The sequence below is a fragment of the Rhinolophus sinicus genome, linkage group LG04 (genome assembly GCF_036562045.2).
Source record: "Rhinolophus sinicus isolate RSC01 linkage group LG04, ASM3656204v1, whole genome shotgun sequence".
Lineage (NCBI taxonomy): Eukaryota > Metazoa > Chordata > Mammalia > Chiroptera > Rhinolophidae > Rhinolophus > Rhinolophus sinicus.
Genome location: NC_133754.1, coordinates 153,833,249 through 153,856,189, shown reverse-complemented (window position 1 = coordinate 153,856,189; position 22,941 = coordinate 153,833,249). Strand labels below are relative to the sequence as shown.

At 41.6% G+C, this 22,941-nt stretch overlaps 1 long non-coding RNA gene across 1 annotated transcript in view; it reads left to right on the top strand.

The window, feature by feature from the left end:
• Window positions 1-4,022, top strand: part of LOC141571138 (uncharacterized) — a 104,500-nt gene extending 100,478 nt beyond the window's left edge. Inside the window, exon 4 of the long non-coding RNA XR_012495818.1 lies at window positions 3,905-4,022. This is a non-coding gene — a long non-coding RNA (uncharacterized LOC141571138). The remainder of the gene's footprint in view (window positions 1-3,904) is intronic.
• Window positions 4,023-22,941: the final 18,919 nt, after the last annotated feature.

Sequence of the window (22,941 nt, the reverse complement as noted above, 5' to 3'; positions counted from 1 at the left end):
TTATGGGGACAGTTAATGGAATACAGCATGCTCATGAGGCAGAATAGAATGGGTGGCTAACAAGGATACTACTCAATTTGTACCATTAAGAATATCAAGGATCCATAATATGAAGTGACATCCCATTTACCATAATGTGTTGGTTAAAAGCAAGTCATAGTTCCTGCCCACACTCAAGGGAAAGAAGTTATACAGTATAAATATGGAGGCACCCTACGGTCTAGCTCCCACACTGGGTGATCTGAAAGCCTGCCAGCTTCAAGTAGTCATAACAGTAAAGGGCTTTTTAGCAGGTCTACAGTCCAGTGTGAATAGCCCTGCTATTTGGGCCATAGGGCCTGAGAGACCCTATGGTGTTAGAGGTAAAGTGCTGGGAAGAAAGGCCATGTGGAGTTTGTTAATATTTTGGGTGTATAATTTTATATAATGCAATAAATAATAAGACTTCATTAATGTGATATCTTGATTAATCATGCAATTTTTCTGACTCACTTTCCTACAAATTCATCAAAACTCAGCAACTTTGCTTTCAATGATATGATTGAAAGCAATGTCAGTTGTTCTTGGTAGATGTAAGATCAAAAATAATTTTTAATTTTGAGAAGGGTCTTTCTGCTGATACAACCATTACTAGAGCTGTTAAGAATAGGGTTGGATGGGTGGCTCAGTTGGTTAGAGCATGAGCTCTGGGCAATAGGGCTGCCCGTTCGATTCCCACATGGGCCAGCGAGCTGCGCCCTCGGCAACTAGAAAGAAATCAATGAGCTGCTGCTCAGCTCCCAGGTGGCCAGATGGCTCAGTTGGTTGAAGCGTGGGCTCTCAACCACAAGGTTGCCGGTTCGACTCCTCAACTCCCACAAGGGATGGTGGGTTCCGCCCCCTGCAACTAAGATTGAACACAGCACCTTGAGCTGAGCTGCTCTTGAGATTCCAGATGACTCAGTTGGTTGGAGCACCGGCTTTCAACCACAAGGTTGGCAGTTCGAGTCCTGCAAGGGATGGTGGGCTGCGTCCCCTGCAACTAACAACGGCAACTGGACCTGGAGCTGAGCTGCACCCTCCACAACTAAGACTGAAAGAACAACAGCTTGACTTGCAAAAAGTCCCGGAAGTACACACTGTTTCACAGTAAAGTCCTGTTCCCCTTCTCCAATAAAAAACAAAACAAAACAAAGTTTATATAATGACATTTTGTTTTATTTATTTTTTAAATTATTATTTTTTTTAAATTGAAGAATATTGGGGAAGAGTGTATTTCTCTAAGGCCCATCAGCTCCAAGTCGTTGTCCTTCAATCAAGTTGTGGAGGGCACATATCAGCTCCATATCCAGTTGCTGTTTTTGATCTTTAGTTGTAGGGGACATAGCCCACCATCCCATGCGGCAATTGAACCGGCAACCTTGTTGTTGAGAGCTCGCGTTCTAACCAACTGAGCCATCCGGCTGCTCCTCTGGAAGCTCAGCTGCAGCTTGTTGTCTTTAATCTAGTTGTGGAGGGCACAGCTCACTGGCCCATGTGGTTATCGAACCGGCAACCCTGTTGTTCAGAGCTCGCACTCTAACCAACTGAGCCATCCGGCCGCCCCTGTGTAATGGCATTTTAATGCCTCCTTTGACATTTCTATAACTTGTGGAGTTTGTACAAGAAACCAGAAGTGACTTCATGATTTATATATAATTCAAAATGCCTGTTATATAGTCTATTGCTGTATCTTCAATGGTAAGAAAGCATTAATTTTAAAATTGCCTTTCTTGTTAGTAATAAGTTCACTGGGAAGTTCATATGAAACCACTGTTCTTTTCTATTGGATAAAACAACTTTTAAACGTAATTTCTATTTTTAAACCCATGGATCTTTACTTTCCAATTCTGCAGCAAGTTTCAAAACCAGAGATTCTAAACTATTTAAAGAATTCTAGGAACTCCCTGATATGCTTCATTGCAAAGTCCTTCTGTATGCTTTCTAAGAAGTTCTGGTCACAATTTCAATATGTGTGTGTGTGTGTGTGTGTGTATAGGTGATGGTGGTTTCCTCATACATCTAAGCACTTCTTGGACACCAACTGGGTGTCTCACAATTCAACTCAATTCTGATATTATGACTTGGAGATAGTGCTAGATTACACAGGTTAAGGGCTCAGTCCTACATGACTGCATACACACACACTCACACACTTCAGATGCCAACTGCAAGTCCAGGTTTTCACCTGTGCTTCTGACCAACCAGTGGCTATAGATTAGAGGTTCTAGTGACTCCCCTCCTTGGGTTCAATTTATTTGCTGGATCATCTCACAGAACTCAGACAAACATTTTACTTAGTAGATTACTGGTTCATTATTTAAAAATATAACTCAGGAACAGCCAGATGGAAAAGATACATAGGGCAAGTGTGGGGACAGAGCCAGGAGTGCAGTTTCCAGGCTCTCAGCCTCATGTGGAAAGGTGCTGGCTCAGGTAGTAAATGGCCATCAACTGTGATTGGATGGCCATAAGCTGTGGCTAGTTGGCCGTCAGCTGTAACCAGTGAGCCATTGGCCACTAATATAACCGCCACGGCTACGCTAGCAGAAAATGGGGGCTAGCAAGCAGATGGTGGCTGGCAAGGACAGAGTGTGGATTGCAGATCGTGTGGCTCCTGCTTCCTGTGTCTCCAATCCAGCTGCCAGTGAGAATATAGTGGTATGATTCCCGTATCTATGTCTCCGTGGGTGTTCCCTTTTGGCCTCACCATATCCTGCATTCTTGTGTGGGGAGCAGGAGCAGAGACCCTGCATGACACCTGTCGTGCAGGGCGGCCTGCAGGGTCTCTGCTCCCACTCCCCACATAAGAATGCAGGATGTGGTGAGGCCAAAAAGGAACACCCATGGAGCCATAGATGGGGGAGTCATACTACTATATCCTTGCTGGCGGCACTATAGTCTCACTGGAGGCTGGATCTACACTGTCCGCAGCCCACCATGCTAACTGCAATCCGTGCTTGCCAGCTCAGCCACCATCTTCTTGCTAGCCCCCATTTTCTGCTAGGGTAGTCACAGCAGTTATATTAGTGGCCAATGGCTCACTGGTTACAACTGACGGCCAACTAGCCACAAATGATGGCCATCCAATCACAGTTGATGGCCATTTACTACTTGAGCCAGCACCTTTCTATGTGAGGCCGAGAGCCTGGAAACTGCTTTCTAGGGTTCTGTCCCCACAACACCCTGCATGACAGCAAGGGATGGGGAAAGAGCACAGAGCTTCCATGCCCTCTTCAGGCACATCACTCACCACTCTCCTAAATCTCCAAGTTTTCACCAACCTGGAAGCTCTTCAAATCCCATCCTTCTGCCTTTTTAAGGAAGGTTCATTAGATAGGCAGATTAATTAAATCATTAGGCATTGACAATTCATTCAATCTCTGGCCCCTCCCCTCCCTGAAGATCAGCACGGTGGGACTGAAAGTTCCAAAGTTGTAATCACATGGTTGGTTCTCCCATGTCAACCAGCTCCCATCCTGAGGTGTTTTCCAAAAGTCATCTCATTATATAACCAAAGACACTTTTGTAGCTCTCATCATTTAGGACATTCCAAGGGTTTTAGGAGCTCTGTGCCAGAACTGGGGCTGAAAGTCAACATATATATATATATATATATATATATATATATATATATATATATATATATATATATATCTCCAATATGTATTTCTTGCTATAAATCACAGTATCACACTTTCATTCTGTAATAATTTACTAAAATGTCTACTGACTGAGCACAAGCAATTCCTATCCTGGTGCTCATGCCTGAGGTTTAGTATTTGTGCAGATGCTATAGGGACAGGCTCCAGAGATGGATGGAAAAGCTGGTTTCTCACCACAGGTCCCAGCATTGAACTCATGAAGTATCTCTCCCTTCTTCCAGGGCTGCGGCTGCCACCATTGCTGCTTCTGCTGCTGCTGCTGCTGCCACCGTTCCAGCCCAGGCCACTCCTTGGGGACTTTAGGGTTCTGACCTGCCCCAAGTATGTTTGTGTGCACCAGGAAGCCAGGCCACCTGCTCAGTGTGCATCCTGAACGCTGCCTGCTATGCCCATGGACCTGAGCCCGTGTGTGTACACTCTTACCTGATTCTTTCCCCTATGCACAGGCATACTCCGTTGTCCCTTTGGACTTCATTTACAAGGCATAAGTTAAGTTCAAAGGTAAAAATCATTAAGAATTTCAAGATAGTATCAACAGAATATTAAACTAAGCATGTGCTCCCTTATGGAGTGAGGGTCCTGTGTGACAACACTGGTTACATGTCCATGAAGCCATCCCTGATGGGTAGAACTCACTGAAAAAGTGAGCATCACTGGATGTCCTGCATGCTGCTTGCTGCTACACTGTCATCGGAATAAGCAGCGAAAACCACACAGAACCAGGAAGAGAAGCCCCTTCTTCTTTTGGGGTCTCTTCAGTGCAGTGTTGCGCTAGTGCCCTCTGCTAACACAGCTTAATATTGTGTCAGTTGGCAAAGAAAAAATGTTCTAGGATCAAGCTCCACGATCACATCACAGGATAAAGAATGTATTTAGGAAATAAAGTGTTGACCTAAGTCACTTTGGAAATGAGTGGTCTGTGAGGCTAAAGGCAAAAGGAAGTGCACTAAGCACTGTATTCTGTAGATGGTTTTATTCCATGAGGGTATGGCTTAACAATTCTGAAACCACTATACATGTATACTTGGGTTGAACCATTCAGTAAATGGTGAGAGCCATCTTTCACACTTTTGGACGCTAGAATGTTCTATGTGGTAATAGAGTTGGAGACATCAGTATGAACCCATATTTGGCTCAATATTGAAACATATGGTTCTATACAGAAACATTTATAGATATGAATATATCTAACAAACTAACACTGGTTAGTATACACACATATATCTCCTTGACTTGTCACCTGAGAGGGAGGACCCAGAAGCAATGACATCTTAATTGCAACAAGTGTACCTAGCACCAAGATCTTGGTTTCTAATACTATTCTCCAATAAAAGGAACCAGGGCTCCTTGGAGAAAGAGAGATAACTGATTCTAGGACTGTGGCAGGATATATACAAGATGAACCTAGAGTATCTCTACTGTATGAAAGTAAGAAAATTCTCGACAAGGGAGATCAAAATGGCGGCATGAGGTGAGCCTCTGTAAAGCTCCCCCGGAATTTACAACTAATCGAACAACAATAACTCCACAAAGGACTCCCTGCACAGCAGACAGGCAAGATGAAGAGGCCCACTACTGAATTCACCTAAAGGTGGGTGAATCACCCGAGCAGGGGAGGGGGGAAGGGAGAAGTGTGGAGATGGAGCCGCGGGCGCAGGACGCAGACCTAGCTCAGTGTTCCAAGCTCGCTGCTTCCCGGAACTACCGCAGCTGTGGGAGAGGGAAGAACTCGGACGCCTAGGGCTCCGCTTATGGCCCACAGGGCTAAGAGGGCAGCATATAACACGGCTGAACCCAACGCTGACGGCAGAGACCTCGGAGAAAAGACTGAGGGAAGAAGGCTGAAAACGGTGGTTTAAGCCCTCACTGCTGAGCAGAAAACAGAAGCCTTAGACACTGAGACTAGCCGCCTCCTCCCGACCCTCCCAGAGCTCGCCCCACCCCCATCTGCCCGGTGCTAGAAGTGGAACAGTAGCAGTGTCAGATCAAAAGAACAGAATATTTGCTGTTCTGAGAACTGTGGACCACAGACACAGATTCACAGCCCAACTAGTTCCGGCAAAGGGGAGGGAGCTGTGGAAGCAGGACCGGCTGTGGTGGTGGTTGCTGCCATTGCTCTGGGCCACCTCTCATAACTCACCCCGCCCCTGGCCCCACCTATATGGACGGATCCCTGCAGAAGTAAACAGAACTGCTGAAACATATGAGCTCTGAATTTGATGCAGGAAGAGAGCTTTGGAACTTCAAAAGCTCTCCGCATACCCACACGGACACTGTGCCCTGTGACCCAGGCGAACTATTAACAGACGAGAAGCCCGTCTCCCAGGGAATCCCCCCATTGTGTGAGAAGCTGGAATAGTGCAGAGAAAACATAGCACTACCATGTGAGAGAGAAAAAAAAGGCTGCAGTCAGAGAGAAAATAAAACATTCTACCAACAAGTACTGGAAAACAAAAGAAAGACCTCTTCCTATCAACCTGTTGCAGAAGCCACTCCTGTAGATGTCTAGGAAGAGAAATAATAAATCAGTAATTGCCATGAATAACCAAGGCAACAAGACAGCTCAGAAAGAAAGTGAAAAGTCTCCAGAAAAGGAACTTAAAGATATGGAAATATGTGACTTAAATGACAGAGAATTCAAGATTGCAGTTCTGAAAAACCTCAACGAGATGCAAGAAAACACAGAAAGGCAGTTTAATGAACTCAGAAACACAATCAAAGAACAACATGAGCATTTTACGAAAGAGATTGAAATTTTATAAAAGAACCAAATAGAATTTCTGGAGATTAAGAACTCAATAGAAGAAATTAAGAATGAAATAACCAGCTTAGGTAGTAGAGTTGACCAGATGGAGGAAAGAATCAGTGACATCGAAGATAGAAACCTGGAAATTACACAGATGGAAGAAGAAAGAGACTTGAGACTTAAAAGAAATGAAAGAACTCTACAAGAACTTTCTGACTCCATCAGAAAGAGCAATATAAAAATAATGAGCATACCAGAAGGAGAAGAAAGAGAGATGGGAACAGAGAATATATTCAAACAAATTGTTGATGAGCACTTCCCAAACTTGTGGACAGAACTGGATCCTCGAATCCAAGAAGCAAATAGAACACCTAATTACCTCAATCCCAACAAGCCTTCTCCAAGGCACATTGTATTGAAGCTGTCTAAAATCAACGACAAAGAAAGAATCCTCAAGGCAGCCAAGGAAAAGAAGACGGTAACCTACAAAGGAAAGCCCATTAGACTATCATCAGATTTTTCAGCAGAAACTCTACAAGCCAGGAGGGAGTGGAACCAAATATTCAAACTATTGAAAGAGAGAAATTATGAACCAAGAATAATATATCTGGCAAAGATATCCTTTAGATATGAAGGAGGAATAAAGACCTTTCCAGACATACAGAAGCTGAGGGAGTTTTCTAACACACGACCTGTGCTATAGGAAATACTAAAGGAGGCTATTCAACCACCATCAACAGGGACAATTTGTGGCAACCAAAACATAAAAAGGGGGAGAGTAAAGGCCTGAACCGGAATATGGGAATGGAGAAAGTAAGTGTGCTGAAGAAAACAGAATACTCTAAATATCAAACTTTCTTTTACATAAACTTAAGGGTAACCACTCAAAAAAAATCCAGAACTGAAATATATACTGTAATAAAAGAAGAAACAGAGGGAAACATCATAGAATACCACCACACAGAAATAATAGACAACAACAAAAAGGCAAAGAAACAATGGAGACACAGCCTTACCAGAAAACTAAAGATAGAATGACAGGAAATCCTCACATATCAATAATCACCCTAAATGTAAATGGACTGAACTCACCAATAAAAAGGCACAGAGTAGCAGATTGGATCAAAAAAATTAACCCAACCATATGCTGTCTCCAAGAGACACATCTCAGCTACAATAGACTCAAAGTGAAAGGGTAGAAATTGACACTCCAAGCAAATGGTACCCAGAGAAAATCAGGTGTAGCCATAATGATATCAGATGAAACAGACTTCAGGGTGAAAAAGATAACAAGAGACAAAGATGGACATTTCATAATGGTAAAGGGGACTGTACAACAAGAAGACATAACAGTTATCAATATTTATGCCCCCAATCGGAGCACTGAAATATATCAAGCAACTACTAACAGAACTAAAGGGAGAAGTTGACCAAAACACAATTATACTAGGGAACTTAAATACATCATTGACAGCTATGGATAGATCATCCAAACAGAAAATAAATAACAAAATAGCAGCCCTAAATGACACATTAGATGAAATGGACATAATTGACATATATAGAGCACTTCATCCTAAAACATCAGACTATACATTCTTTTCTAGTGTACATGGAACATTCTCAAGGATAGACCATATATTGGGACATAAAATCAGCCTCAGCAAATTTAAGAAGATTAAAATCATACCAATCATAATCTCTGATCACAAGGCTTTGAAATTGGATATCAACTGCAAAAAGAAAGCAGGAAAAACACAAATACATGGAGATTAAACAACATACTTTTAAAGAATGACTGGGTCAAAGAAGAAATTAGAGGAGAGATCAAAAGATACATAGAAACAAATGACAATGAAAATACATCCTACCAAAATTTTTGGGATGCAGAGAAAGCAGTTTTAAGAGGGAAATTTATATCATTACAGGCCTATCTCAAGAAACAAGGAAAAGCCCAAATAAATAACCTCATGTTACACCTTAAAGAACTAGAAAAAGAACAAGTGAAACCCAAGGTCAGCAGAAGAAAGGAAATAACAGAAATCAGAGCAGAACTAAATGAAATAGGGAACAAAAGCAATAGAAAAATTAATGTGACAAAGATCTGGTTCTTTGAAAAGATTAACAAAATTGACAAACCCTTGGCTAGACTCACTAAGATAAAAAGAGAGAAGACACTAATTAACAAAATCAGAAATGAAAAAGGGGAAGTTATCACGGACACCACAGAAATACAAAGGATCATCCAAGAATGCTATGAAGGACTATATGCCACCAAATTCAATAACCTAGAAGAAATGGACAAGTTCTTAGAAACATATAGCCTTCCAAGGCTGAACCATGAAGAACTGGAAAATCTAAACAGACCGATCACCAGTAACGAAATTGAATCAGTCATCCAAAACCTTCCCAAAAGCAAAAGTCCGGGACCAGATGGCTTCACTAGTGAATTCTACCAAACCTTCAAAGAGGATCTAATACCAATCCTGCTCAAACTCTTCCATAAATTGAAGAAGAGACAGTACTCCCTAACTCATTTTATGAGGCCAACATTACCCTGATACCAAAACCTGGTAAGGACAACACAAAAAGAAAACTACAGACCAATATCTCTGATGAATACAGATGCAAAAATCCTAAACAAAATTCTAGCAAATCGAATACAACAATGCATTAAAAGATTATTCATCACGACCAAGTGGGGTTCATCCCGGGGCACAAGGATGGTTCAACATCCAAATCCATCAATGTGATACATCACATAAACAAAATAAAGGACAAAAATCATATGATTATATCAATTGATGCAGAAAAGCATTTGACAAGATACAACATCCATTTATGATTAAAACACTTAATAAAATAGGTATAGAAGGAAAATACCTTAACATAATAAAGGCCATATATGACAAGCCCTCAGCTAATCTCATAATTAATGGTGAAAAACTGAAGCCCTTTGCTCTACGTTCAGGAACACGACAGGGCTGTCCCCTATCACCTCTGCTTTTCAACATAGTGTTGGAAGTCCTTGCCAGAGCAATCAGGCAAGAGAAAGAAATAAAAGGCATCCAAATTGGGAATGAAGTTAAATTATCACTCTTTGCAGATGACATGATGCTATATATAGAAAACCCTAAAGACTCCACCAAAAAGCTATTAGAAACAATCAACGAATACAGTAAAGTTGCTGGCTACAAAATCAATGTACAAAAGTCCATTGCATTCCTATATACTAACAATGAAGTCTCAAAAAAAAATTACCAAAAAAAATTTATTTTGCAATTGCAGCAAAAAGAATAAAATACCTAGGAATAAACCTAACCAAGGATGTGAAGGACCTATGTGCTGAAAACTATAAGACATTTTTGAAAGAAACTGAAGAAGACACAAAGAAATGAAAAGACATTCCGTGCTCATGGATTGGAAAAATCAACATAGTTAAAATGGCCACATTACCTAAAGCAATATACAGATTTAATGCAATCCCCACCAAAATCCCAATGGCATTTTTTAAAGTAATAGTACAAAAAATCATCAGATTTGTTTGGAACCACAAAAGACCCCGAATAGCCAAAGCAATCTTAAGAAAAAAGAACAATGCTGGAGGTATCACACTCCCTGATTTTAGCTTGTACTACAGGGCTACAATAATCAAAACAGCATGGTATTGGCAGAAAAACAGACACATAGACCAATGGAATAGAATTGAGAACCCAGAAATAAAACTACATAAATATGGACAGATAAATTTTAACAAAGAAGCTAAAAACATACAATGGAGGAAAGACAGCCTCTTCAATAAATGGTGCTGGGAGAATTGGATAGCCACGTGCAAAAGAATGAAACTGGACTGCTATATGTCACCATGTACCAAAATTAATTCAAAATGGATCAAAGACTTAAGCATAAGACCTGACACAATAAACTGCATAGAAGAAAACATAGGTACTAAACTTATGGACGTTGGCTTCAAAGAGCATTTTATGAATTTGACTCCAAAGGCAATAGAAGTAAAAGCTAAAATAAATGACTGGGACTATATGAAACGCAAAAGCTTCTGCACAGCAAAAGAAACCATCAACAAAATAAAGAGGAAACCAACTGAATGGGAGAAGATTTTTGCAAACAGTGCCTCCGATAAGGGGCTAATATCCAAAATATACAAGGAACTCATGCAACTCAACAACAAAAAAACAAACAACCCAAGTGAAAAATGGGCAGATGATCTGAGGAGACATTTCTCCAAAGAGGACATACAAATGGCAAATAGACATATGAAAAAATGCTCCACATCACTAATCATCAGAGAAATGCAAATAAAAACCACAATGAGATATCACCTCACCCCAATCAGAATGGCTATCATCAACAAGGCAAAGAGTAACAAGTGTTAGAGAGGCTGTGGAGAAAAAGGAACCCTCATACACTGTTGGTGGGAATGCAGACTGGTGCAGCCGTTATGGAAGGCAGTGTGGAGGTTCCTCAAAAAATTATGAATAGACTTACCATATGACCCAGCAATCCCTCTCCTGGGTATCTACCCAAAATATCTGAAAACATTTATACATAAAGACACGTGTGCTCCAATGTTCATTGCAGCTTTGTTTACAGTGGCCAAGACATGGAAACAACCAAAATGTCCTTCGATAGATGAATGGATAAAGAAGTTGTGGTATATATACACAATGGAATACTATTTGGGGGTAAGAAAAGATGATATAGGAACATTTGTGACAACATGGATGGATCTTGAGCGTATAATGCTAAGCGAAATAAGTCAGACAGAAAAAGCAGAGAACCATATGATTTCACTGATATGTGGTATATAAACTAAAAACAACAAAAGAACAAGACAAACAAATGAGAAACAAAAATTCATAGACACAGACAATAATTTAGTGGTTACCAGAGGGTAAGAGGGGTGGGGGGTGGGAGATGAGGGTAAGGGAGATCGAATATATGGTGATGGAAGGAGAACTGACTCTGGGTGGAGAACACACAATGAGATTTACAGATGATGTAATACAGAATTGTACACCTGAAATCTATGTAATTTTACTAACAATTGTCACCCCAATAAATTAAAAAATAAATCACAATCAGAAAAAAAAAAGAAAATTCTCAAAAACAAAAACAAATTAAATAGACAAACAAATAAACAAATAAATAAGTAAAACTCCACAATAATGGGTATGTGTCAAAGGGATCCAGATTCCAATTAAAAGAGTTCCAAATAGCCAGAGCTGGAATTATTTGAGCAACAAAATAAATAACGTAGTATTGGATTATTGCCCAAAGTATAAAATAAACATCTACGAGTCCATACCGATATAAATAAATGATTGAATAAATTACTAAATATGAGAGAATAGACAAATCTGCCATGCCAAAGAATTCTGAATAATTTATGTAGCTACTCCTCCACTCTCAAGGTGGCAGAATATTGAAAAAGAAAAACACAAAAAAGAGTAACTTTACAGTGGAGAACCAGACGAACATTGTCTCAAGCCAGTTGAGCCGAGTCAGCGTCAACAGTAGTAAGTCATACTGATAGCATGTGCTATTTAAATGAAGTCATGAGAATGGTCCACAGCTTGTGGTCTTTCTGCCCAAAGCATCTTTACTCATGACAAAAACCTTAGACAAATCCCAACTGAGGAACATCCTATATGATAACTAACCTCAAAGCTGTCAAAAACAGCAAAAATAAGGAAAGTCTAAGAAACTGTCACAACCAAGAGAAGCCTAAGGAGACAAGACACTAAGGGTAATGTGGGGCCCTGGATGGGATCCTGGGACAGAAAAGGACATTAGAGAAAAACAGGAAATCTGAATAAAGCATGGGCTTTAGTTAATGATAATGTGTGAATATTGGTTCATAAACTGTGACAAATGTACTATACAAACGTAAGATATTCATAATAGGGAAGATTGGGTGAGGGATATACAGGAATGCCCTGTACTATTTTCACAATGATTCTATAAACCTGAAACTACTCTAAAATAACAGTTTATTTTTAAAAAGTTGAGAGGCAGAAACTCAAGAAATGGTACAATATATGAACGTCCTTCAGAGAGTATTCACCCCCGAAAGAGGCACTAAACTACCAAATAGACAAAATATTTTGGTCCAGTAACCGCAGGCAGCCTCTCTCATTTGTCATTCCAATAAAGGCATAAAGGGCGCATGAGTGAAATGTCCACAGGGCCAGGGATGAAGGCTATGCATGGGCCACTAGCATGTACTCCAACTTACCAAGACTGATCAGATGACTTCATTGCCGAATGTCCAACTTCCCAATTACAGGGGTCAAAATGAGTCTTTGGTATGGCACCAGCTCTTAAGGATGCAAGATGGCCACTTGGAGTCAAATTGTGAAGTTGATTACATCGGCTCTCTTTTCACATTCCCAATCCTGCTTCCTTTTCTTCCCTTTGACAAGTAATTGATTCCAAAGGCACTCCTTAATAAACATCGTATATGCTGATCTCCATTCCAGCGTCTGTTTCCCAGGGATACTAACCTGTGACAAGCATCTAATAAGTGTCAGAATCTATGCCAGACGACTTAACATTTGTCATCTTTGTTATGCTTCACAATACCCTGTGAGATGGTTTGAATGTTGGCTACCTTTAAGAGTTGGGCCGGGAGCCTCAGAGGTTAATTAACTTGCCCAGGGTTCTATCACTTTTAGGTCTGACTGACTCCAAAGGTCATGTATGGAATGTCTATCACGTTAGCTACACCTGGTGTAGGATAAAAGAAGAGGACACTAATAATTTCCTACTAGATCAGACATTGGGCTAAGGCACTTGTACCTACACATTGTTCAATTTTCACAGTAAGCCAATTAAAGTAGAGAGTGTTACCCCCATGTTTACACATGTATGAAACTAAGACTTAACAGGTTTCCATAGGGTAAGGGGCAAAGTTGGTTCTGGAATTCAGACTTGTCTGATTCCAAAGGCAGTGCATCCTTTTCTCAGTCAAGCTACTTACTCTGTCCAAGATGGAGAGTCACTTAGGGAGAACACGAGAGACTGGAGGCCCTAAAGCACTCATTTGCCCAGAAACAGCCCCAACTACACAATATTCATTGAAATATTTACCATAGAGATGGGGAGTCTTCCACCAACCTTCTAAACCCTGTGGTGACCTGTAATTAGAGTGGTTATATAATTTTTTATCTGAAACATGACACTCTCAAGTGTCATGGGACAATAAGTGTAAACCAGGATGGCCACGGGCAAATAGAAAAGAATTCTCACCCTAGTATTGGGAAAAATTGCTATGGTTCTTAGGTACCACTCTTAGTTTATATTTAGCTGATGCCTCAAACCAAACCACACTATAAGTTGGGTTTTAAGAGAGAGTGCTTCAGTGATTCTCTAAATTGCCCTAGCTTTAATGCATTAAGTTTTCCTAGCAAATTCAACCATGATGCTAGCCTCTTAATCACACAGCCACTCAGGTTTCACTCTGATATAAACAGTGTGCATTTCTGATTTGTGGAATTGTTTTCCTTTAATTAAATGAAGTGGGGAGGTGTTGTTATTTTCAACTCTGCACAAATTACTATCCAGTAGAAACTGAATAATGTATTGTAAGTAGTACTTATTCTATTTATTGTACCATCTATTGATGTGTGTTGGACTTGTTCTATTTTGGAGGCACTGCCATGGTAACTGGGCTTCTGACAAAGGCCTGTGTCAGAGCAGAACTTGAACATGCAGAACTTTAGATAAGTGATGAAATAAAGAATTAACATCAGCAGGCTTAGAAATAGCAATTTGGAAAATCATGGTTTGTTCCTAGGTGTATTTGTCCATAAAGTTGGGAAGTCCTGAGAGGCAGCTCATAGGATTTATTAAACATTGATTAGTCCTGAGCAAAATGGTGGAAGAAAGTCTGTTTTCAGTCTTATCTCCTCATCAATATCTGTGGCTCTGCCTCTTGTTCCATTTTGGCCTGTCGGTCAACATCACAGCTTTAGGCAGAAAATATAAGCTTGTATTCAGCCATCAGAAAGCCAGGATGGCTCTAGTGGACTGGCCTTGAGTCCACAGACCTGAAATGTGGCCCTTGGCTCTGCCCTTAACCAGCAGAGGGCTAAACCTGAACTGGCATTCTATTTCCCACTTACACATTTGGATGCCCTTGGAGGGCCCAGGAACTCTAACCTCATGTTTCTCTTGAAGCTGGTGTGAAGGAGAGAGAGGGAAGGGTTCTGATTGATTCACCATTCTCTGTGGAACCAGCAGATTCCCGTGTTCTTGCAGGAAGTAGGCACCTAAACTATGCTGATTTTTTATAGTCCATGTCTGTAGGAACTGAGGACACAAGAAGGAAACCCACAAGAGCAACACTCCTTTCCCTGCAGTCTCATCACTTCTACCTAATTTCTCACTTCTGGGGAGTTACTGATAAACACCAGCAGTGACCAGGTCTTGCTCTGCCTTCTTCATCTCCTTCCACCTCCACCCCCACCCCCATCCTCCTTCCCCTTCTCAATCCCTCAGCCTTTCCACCCAGGCTTGGTTTACCTAATGGCACCATCTCTCAAGAACATTAGAGAAAAACAGGAAATCTGAATAAAGAATGGACCTTAGCTAATGATAATGTGGAAAGGAGCTCATGTGTCCATGGGTGGCTATTGGCCCCTCCACAGAAGTTGTCTTGGGATTCAGAGACAGTGTGAGAACTGTCTTCTCCTTTTCCAGTAGAGTTTTATCTATTGCTCATGGTGTCATGAGCTAAATTGATTAGGCTTGAATTCCATCAAAAAGCAAGATGGTCACGATCTCTCAGGAACTTGCTCAGAAGGACTAGAAATAAAGGTTCTGTATGTTAGCCATGGGCCTCGGACAGGAGGCTGATGGAAATGGTATCATCTGTGCAAAGTTCTTGACCCAAGGAAGAGCAAACCAGAGCACAGGGGGTGGGGGTAATAGAGGGATTCCCCTGTTTATTAGAGAAACAGCCTTTTACTTGGCTGACATAAAATTTGCAAGATTATCTAAGAATCCCAGCTTCTCAGTCATATTTTCTACACCCAGTATTTGAAACGTGGTTGTAAACTTGGTACGGAAGGTACGGCTTAGTGCCTGCCCTCTCCTATTCTTTCAGTCATGCTCCTGCCAACAAAGCACTCTGTGTCCCATCTCCTGATCCTTGCGCTCCCCCACAAAATTATTTTAATCCTTGGCATTCCAATTGGCCCTCTCTTATCCTCACGCCTTAGCCAGAAGACTTGACCCTCTCACAGGTTTCCATAGGTCAAAAATAACAGATGTGGCTCCTGGATTTAGAACAGACCCAGCTCTCCTCAACTCTCTCACCCTTTCAATTTTTTTTTATTGATAATGGAAATCCCACATCTCTCTCTAATCCTACCTGTATTTCTCTTTCCCCAAATATCCCTCTCTCATAAACAACAGAAACAACTGGCTTGCCACTCAACAGCCTTCTCTCTTGGGATTCTGGGTATTTCCAGTCAGGAGAGTCAGCTATCATGCTAGCTCATACATTTCTCCCTCATTTAATCAATCCTTACTCCAGTTCATCAAATATTTCCTTTGTCAATGACACATTTGCTGTGAGGAAGGGTGAAACAGAGTTGAAGATCATGGAGGTGTTGAGACAACAGGTGTGGAAATCTGCTACAGCTAGAGTATTTTTTTAAGTTAAAAAGAAAGCTGAATAAGATGTCCAGTGACTGTAATCTTAAGATTTTTCTAGAGGGCAGATTTCACAATTTGAAAAAAAGAATAGAAAGGAGTGCTTGAATGTCCACATCTGGGGTGAATATGTGCAAAGGAGAGAGAGGGGGCATGGAGGAAGTAGGGGACTGGACAAATTCCCAACAAACTAAGAGAGGAAGACCAAGATAGGGCTCTGTATTTTTAGGGGAGACGGAACACTTCCGGTCTGTGAAAGCTTGAGATGTTAATTATAGGACCTGTGGATGTCAGCAGAGATCTTTTAAAAGAATAACTTAAGTGCCTAAAATCCCCCAAGAACACAGAGCCGGTTTTAGAAATGGCCCTCAAAGACAACAAAAGCTAAATGCGCAAATGCCTTCTACGCAGGGTGGTGCTGGGCAACCAACTCGCTTTCCAGCCTCCCCCCACGCTGTTGCTAGGAGACCAAAGGGCTATACTTCCATCATCTCCATACTTGCTGGGAGATTGAGTAATTGGTCTCTGGATGTGCGTGTGCTGCTTCCCAAAATATCTCTTTAAAAAGAGGTGAGAGAGATGCGGAGTCAGTGGGTAGGATGATGGAGGGCGGACTGTGCTCCAAGAGGACAGAGGGTTCCAAGAGCCAAGATGAAGCTGGGGGGTGAGAGACCCACATGGGGGATAGAAATGGGGAGCTGTTTACAGCTTTCCCAGATTTTTTCTTATCCTCAGCTTTGTTATCGGGGAACCTGGAAATTGATAACTAAAATTTAGGGGCAATGTGATTTGGTTTTTCGTTCTTACTATTGAGATACAGCAAATACTTTAATTTTATTTTGTAGATATTTAAAATGTAAATGCACACCCTTTATAGTTTTTGATTATAGGTGTTGAACCTTGTTTTGTGGGGAAGAGAGATGGAGGAAGAAATAAGGCATATTATGGACACACCCATGAGCACACCCACACCTGCACATACACACCCATGCACACAGGCCACTGTGATAAAAATGCTTGCTTCAAGATGCAGAGAGTCAAAGAAATAGAACATTAAGTCCCATAACTGTAGGGTCTTTGGAAGTTAGGAAACCTGGGGGTGACAACACTGCCTCTAACAGCTAAATGACTCCTCATGACCTTTCTATGACTCAGTTTCCTTATCAGGTTGAGCATACCCAAGGCACGTTCCAATCTCCAACTTTCTCCCACCTCTTTCCCATAGCCAAGGAACAAAGTTGTATCATGCCTTTATGGAGGTATTCAATTATCTCCTTTAATTAATGGGGAAAATTTGGGGCTAGCCCAGTGGCTCAGGTGGTTGGAGTGCAGCGCTCCTAACACCAAGGCTGGGCAGAAGAAAGGGGGGGGGGAATTAAAATAAAAAACAATTAATGGAGAAAATCCATTTGATTCCTACATTTCGCATTTTTTCAAATGACTATTCATTTACCTATTGTGGGAAATCTGGAAGAGTAGATTTGTAAGTGGAATAGCTGACTTTTACATTTTATTATTTTTCTTTTTGTCGTAGTTTTCATACAATACTTAATATGTTCAAAAATCCAATTTTAAAAGGAAGGAAAGAAGGTGGAAGGATGTAGGGAGTAAAGATATATTGACACTAATTCCTGATCTTATAAATGAGAACTAAGGATTTGGGAGTTTTTCTTTAAGTCACTGGCCAGGTGATTGTGCTCTAAAATTCTATCAGGAATTAGGCAACTCACCTTTTAGTTCTGACTCTGTCCCTAACTCATGAAACCATGACCAGACCCTTATCTGTAAAATGGGGGTGGAGGGAGCCTGTGCTCCAATTCTCGTAGGAATGTTAGGAAGCAAAATGCCATAATAAATGTAAATTCACTTGGGAATATAGAAATGATGCACAGAATGTTCTGCGTTCTTTTCACTGTGTGCCTGATATTTACTCATTTATGCAGCAAGCGTTTTCTGAAATGCTGCTGCCACCAGGCCCTCATTAGGCATTCATTCACATGGCAGGTACACATGGTCAGTGTCATCCATTGTCCATGTCCGTCTCGTCCCAGTTCCAGGGAGAATGCCCCCCGACTACTACAGATCACTGAATTCTCAGCGACCACACCCCCTGGATACTAGACATTCTTCTAGGCTGAATCTTTGCACAGTGTGAAAAAGTGCTCTTAAATCACTCCCACGAGTGTCTGTCTTATTTTGTTCTCGAACACTCCCAGTGACACAAACCTCAGACACTTTACTTCCTGTGTTAATGAATGCCAGTGCCTAATCATTGTACCAGCAGATGTTCCTTAGGAAAAAACAAATAAAATTAAGGCTATCTTTAGGTTAGCAAACACCCCCACCCTTGGCTGAGCAGACAAACAAGCAATGCCTTTCACCTTTTTTTCTCTCTCATCAGAGCCAGCAAAGCTCACTATCCTGTGGAACACCCAAACTCCCTCATGGTCCTTGTTTTTAATGGCACACAGGGAGGTTTGGGATGGACCCAGCGTATAAGGGCTGTGAAAAGCTCTATTAATTGTCTTGACACCACTGAGAAATTATTTTTCCTCGAGAAGAGGCGATACACCTCACTTTTAATCTCTCTGATTTCTTAAAAAGTTACTTGCTCCTTGTGCTAAGAATGTGTTGTCTCCTGGGGAACAAGTGGGGCCAAATGAGCTGATGGGACTGAAGAGTAGCCAGGGACTTGTGGGTTGGACTTCCCCAGGCAGAGCTGGGTGCCTTGCCCTTTCTCCTGGGTATTTGGCAAGCGGTCCAGTTTTCTGTAGGGGGATGGATGGGGGAGGAAGACCACAAGGAAGTCATAAAGGGATGCCAAGTCATAATGAATAAGAGTTATTCTGTGCACTCCCAGGAGATCCGAGCCCATGCGAGGCAGTTGTTGGTTCCGCACCAGGAAGTGCTTGCTAAGAAAGCTTTGTAAAATGCAAATGGACTTTGTTTGAGGGCCTGGGGGAGGGCAGGGAGAGGTGTTCCAATAAATTCCCTCTCACTCCTTCTGAACCCCTGGCAAGGATGTGCACAGGACTGACCTCTGTGGCCCTTCCAATCCTAGGAATCTGTGATGCTATAGGAGAGCCATTCTGATACATAGTCACCCCTTTTACTTCAAAGCCAGAAAGGCTAGTGGTACTATTTGTGTCCAAAAAGTTCTGTCCCAGAAGTACTGGTAAGAGGGGATTCAATAACTCTGCAAAGTATTTTTTGAAAGTCCACTATAGGAAAGTTCCCTGGTCAGGCTGAATTGAACAAAATCACCATCACCTTAAAGATGCCACAGAATTATTTTTATGCTTTTTTATTTCGCTTAATTGCCCAATTTCCAGCAAGCAGAGAGGGATGTCCTCTCTAAGGGACTCTTCATACTTGATTCTGAAGATATGGATTCTTTTTAAAAGGGAAACCAGGGGCTGATGGGTGGCTCAGTTGGTTAGAGCGTGAGCTCTGGGCAATAGGGCTGCCGGTTCGATTCCCATATGGGCCAGCAAGCTGTGCCCTCCGCAACTAGAATGAGGTCAATGAGGTGCAGCTGAGTTTCCCAGCAGCCGGATGGCTCAGTTAGTTAGAGCGGGTGCTCTCAATCACAAGGTGGCCGGGTTCCACTCCTGCAAGGGACTCCTGCGCCCTCTGCAACAAACAACAGGCGACTAGACTTGGAGCTGAGCTGTACCCTCCACAACTAAGATTGAAAGGACAACAACTTGACTTGGATGGAGCTGATGGGTCCTGGGAAAAACACACTGTTCCCCAATGAAAAGTCCTGTTTGCTTTCGCCAATACAATCTTTAAAAAAAAAAAAAAAAAGGAAACCACCATGGTAACACAATTGTCCACTTGAGAATAAAATCCTAGCCATTTTTATTTTCAGTCTTGGTAACTAACCTTGCTTCTTCTGTAGGCTTGTCTGGGGTCCACAAACTAAGGAAGAAAAATCACTCTTTTTATGTAGGAATGTTTTAAATCATTTATATTAATAACTTAGTTTATGGTTTCAAACCATGGATTAGCTCCTCTGAACCTGGAGGAAAAGCCCATATTATATAGTTTACAAATGAGTAATATAAGGCTTAGGAAAAGTAAAATGACTTGCCTAGGGTCACCCTGCCCTGTTTCTAAGCATCAGTCTGGCATAACTACCTGCCCAGTTTCTTGAACTCTTAAGCTACTTAACACTCATCTATCTATTCATCCTCTCATTAATCCATTTATTCATCTATTTACACATTCAGAAATGAGTGAGCACCCACCTATGTGTCAAGAGTTATCCTAGACAGGGAACCATAGACACTAAAATTTCTGCCTGTATAAAACTTACGTTCTAATTGTGGGAAATAGCCAACAAAAAGTTAATAAATAAAAATTGCAACATTGTCACACAAGCAAGGACACATGGCTAGATAGTACATACAGCATATCTGCTGGAATATCATGATGGGGGAAGACTCACGGGGACAGAATCAGTAGCAGGTACGCATGTTTCCAGTTCAGTTGCCCTTCATTCTCTGGGATTGCTGCACACAGCAATCTGGTAGGACTGAAGCTGGACTTCTGAGGAGGGATCCTGCCCTTGGGCTCAGCGGGAGTATAAATTGCATGATTAAGGAAGTACTGGCCCCTCCCCTTCAGTGATCCAAGGCTAGCAATTAACAGCAATATGGCAGAACTTCAACTCTAGTGTCTTGTGCAGGTTCAGTTTTCATGGTCCCAGGCTGGGTCCCAGGCTTGTGGTTGCTCTCCGTGGTGTAGCAAGCTAGCAGCAGGACGATGCCCATCAGAATCCATGGGTGGAGAACCACCAGCTGTTCTGACACAATGGGGAACTGTAGTCCCAGCCTTTTAGTTGAGCAGGACTGATGATTATTTTAAACACTGGGCCATAACTGGTTTCCGTGGAGCTTTGCAGGAAATTTCTTTTCTGAGAGAACATGTAATTCACTACCGAACTCCTTAGATACTGATGATCGGCTTTCCAGATCTATCTAGTGCTCGATCTATCACTCTTGAACTAAAGTTCTAGGTCCTTCGCTGTCTGGCCCAGTTCTCTGCTGAGTCAAGTCCTAGGTCTAGCACCAGGAATTTCTGTTTGGACGGTTGAAATTCTGGGGGTAAGCCTTATTATCCCCTAGAACAATATTATTCTACCCTAGCTGCACTTTAGAAACACCTAGAGAATTTGCCCCCCACCCCCACCCCAAAACGCCTGTGTCTTGCCCCACCTCAGCCTAATAGAAACTAATTTTTTCAGGGTAAAACTTTGGCTTCTATATTTTTCAAAGTTCTCTACGTGATTCTGATCCAAAACAAAAGCTGAGAAGAACTGCTCTAATATTCATCTTGCTGGAAAAATAAGATTATGTGAAGAGAACCCTCATCCCAAATTAAGAAAAAAAGCTTTGAGATTTCTAGAAAAGATGGAAGACTGAACTGGTGCACAAAGCCTCCTTTTGTTTCAAACACATACACATGCTTGATAAAATATAACAAAGTGGAAAAAAAGAAAGAAAGAAAACATTTTTGTGAGCCAAATGAAACTAAAGGCCAAATTAAGGTTTTGGATGTAAAGCCGTCTGACCCATCTTGAGAACAGATAGTCATATGGATTCATGTAAGGATTCAGGGAGGTGGTGGGCTTTGGAGGGTGACTATGTTGTGTCTGAGGATGTGTGTCTTAGATGGAGGACTCTCAGCTCTGACACCTGAGCCACTGGATTGGGATGGACAGAAACTATTCTCATACATCCTGGGTATCAGTGAGCCTTGGGATTCATGGGTTACCCTAGGAAAGGGAGATACACCCAGAGATTGATTTTGTCCCTGCAGGATGTGGACTTGAGTCAAACAGCATAATTTAAAGGAAAGGAAGAAAGTGGAATTTCCCACACTTAGTTTGGTACCTATAAATCCATATCAACTATAGGAAAAGAGGCTATAGCAGTCCATAGGGAGGTTGTTATATTGTCTGTGTGGCAATTGACTTTAAAATAAGTATATGCAATGTGATGTGTATGTGAGTTAAATCTAGCTTATACACTAGAAGTGCCTACGTATCACAAGATATATAATGACATCTAGATATTACATAGATGACATGTGTGACATGTACAGTATCCATGTGAGAAGTGACTTTAGTAGTTAATCGGTATTTAAAATATTGTTATAAAAACTAGAGGATTTATTACTTAGTATAAGGGACATTAGAGGTGTGTGTGTGTGTGTGTGTGTGTGTGTGTGTGTGTGTGTGTGAAATGACTGATTCTAAAGATTTATTGGAAATATTGTATGTGCACCATCATTCCTGCATAAAGAAAGCAGAAGAAACTGGCAAGCTCAGCTCCAGTGACAAGGGTTCCCTGGGTCTGCTGTTGTCCCTCTGTCACATGGAGGGGACATGAAGAAGAGGAGACAGAGATTAGAGTGATGCAGCCACAAGCCAAGGAACATCTGGAGTCACCAGAGGCTGGAACAGGTAAGAAACAGAATCTCCCTTAGAGCCTCCAGAGAAAGTGTGGCTTCGCCAACACTCCAGGGTCAGGCTTTGGGCCTCCAGACTGTGAAAGGATAAATCTGTGTTGTTTTGAGCCACCCAATTTGTGATAATCTGTTACAGCAGCCACAGGAAACTAACATACAAACACAACACCTTGGCATACAGTGAGCCTTTGTGTTATTGGTCAATTTGTTCTAAAGGTAAGGATGCCAGTTTTAATGAGGTTCCTCATCACAATACTTCAGAAGTGTTGTTCTCATCCAAGATTTCAGACATCCTTAAGAGTGAGTCAAAAGAGTGTATTTGAGGGGAAGGCTAGACAGGGTCTACAGAATTTAGGT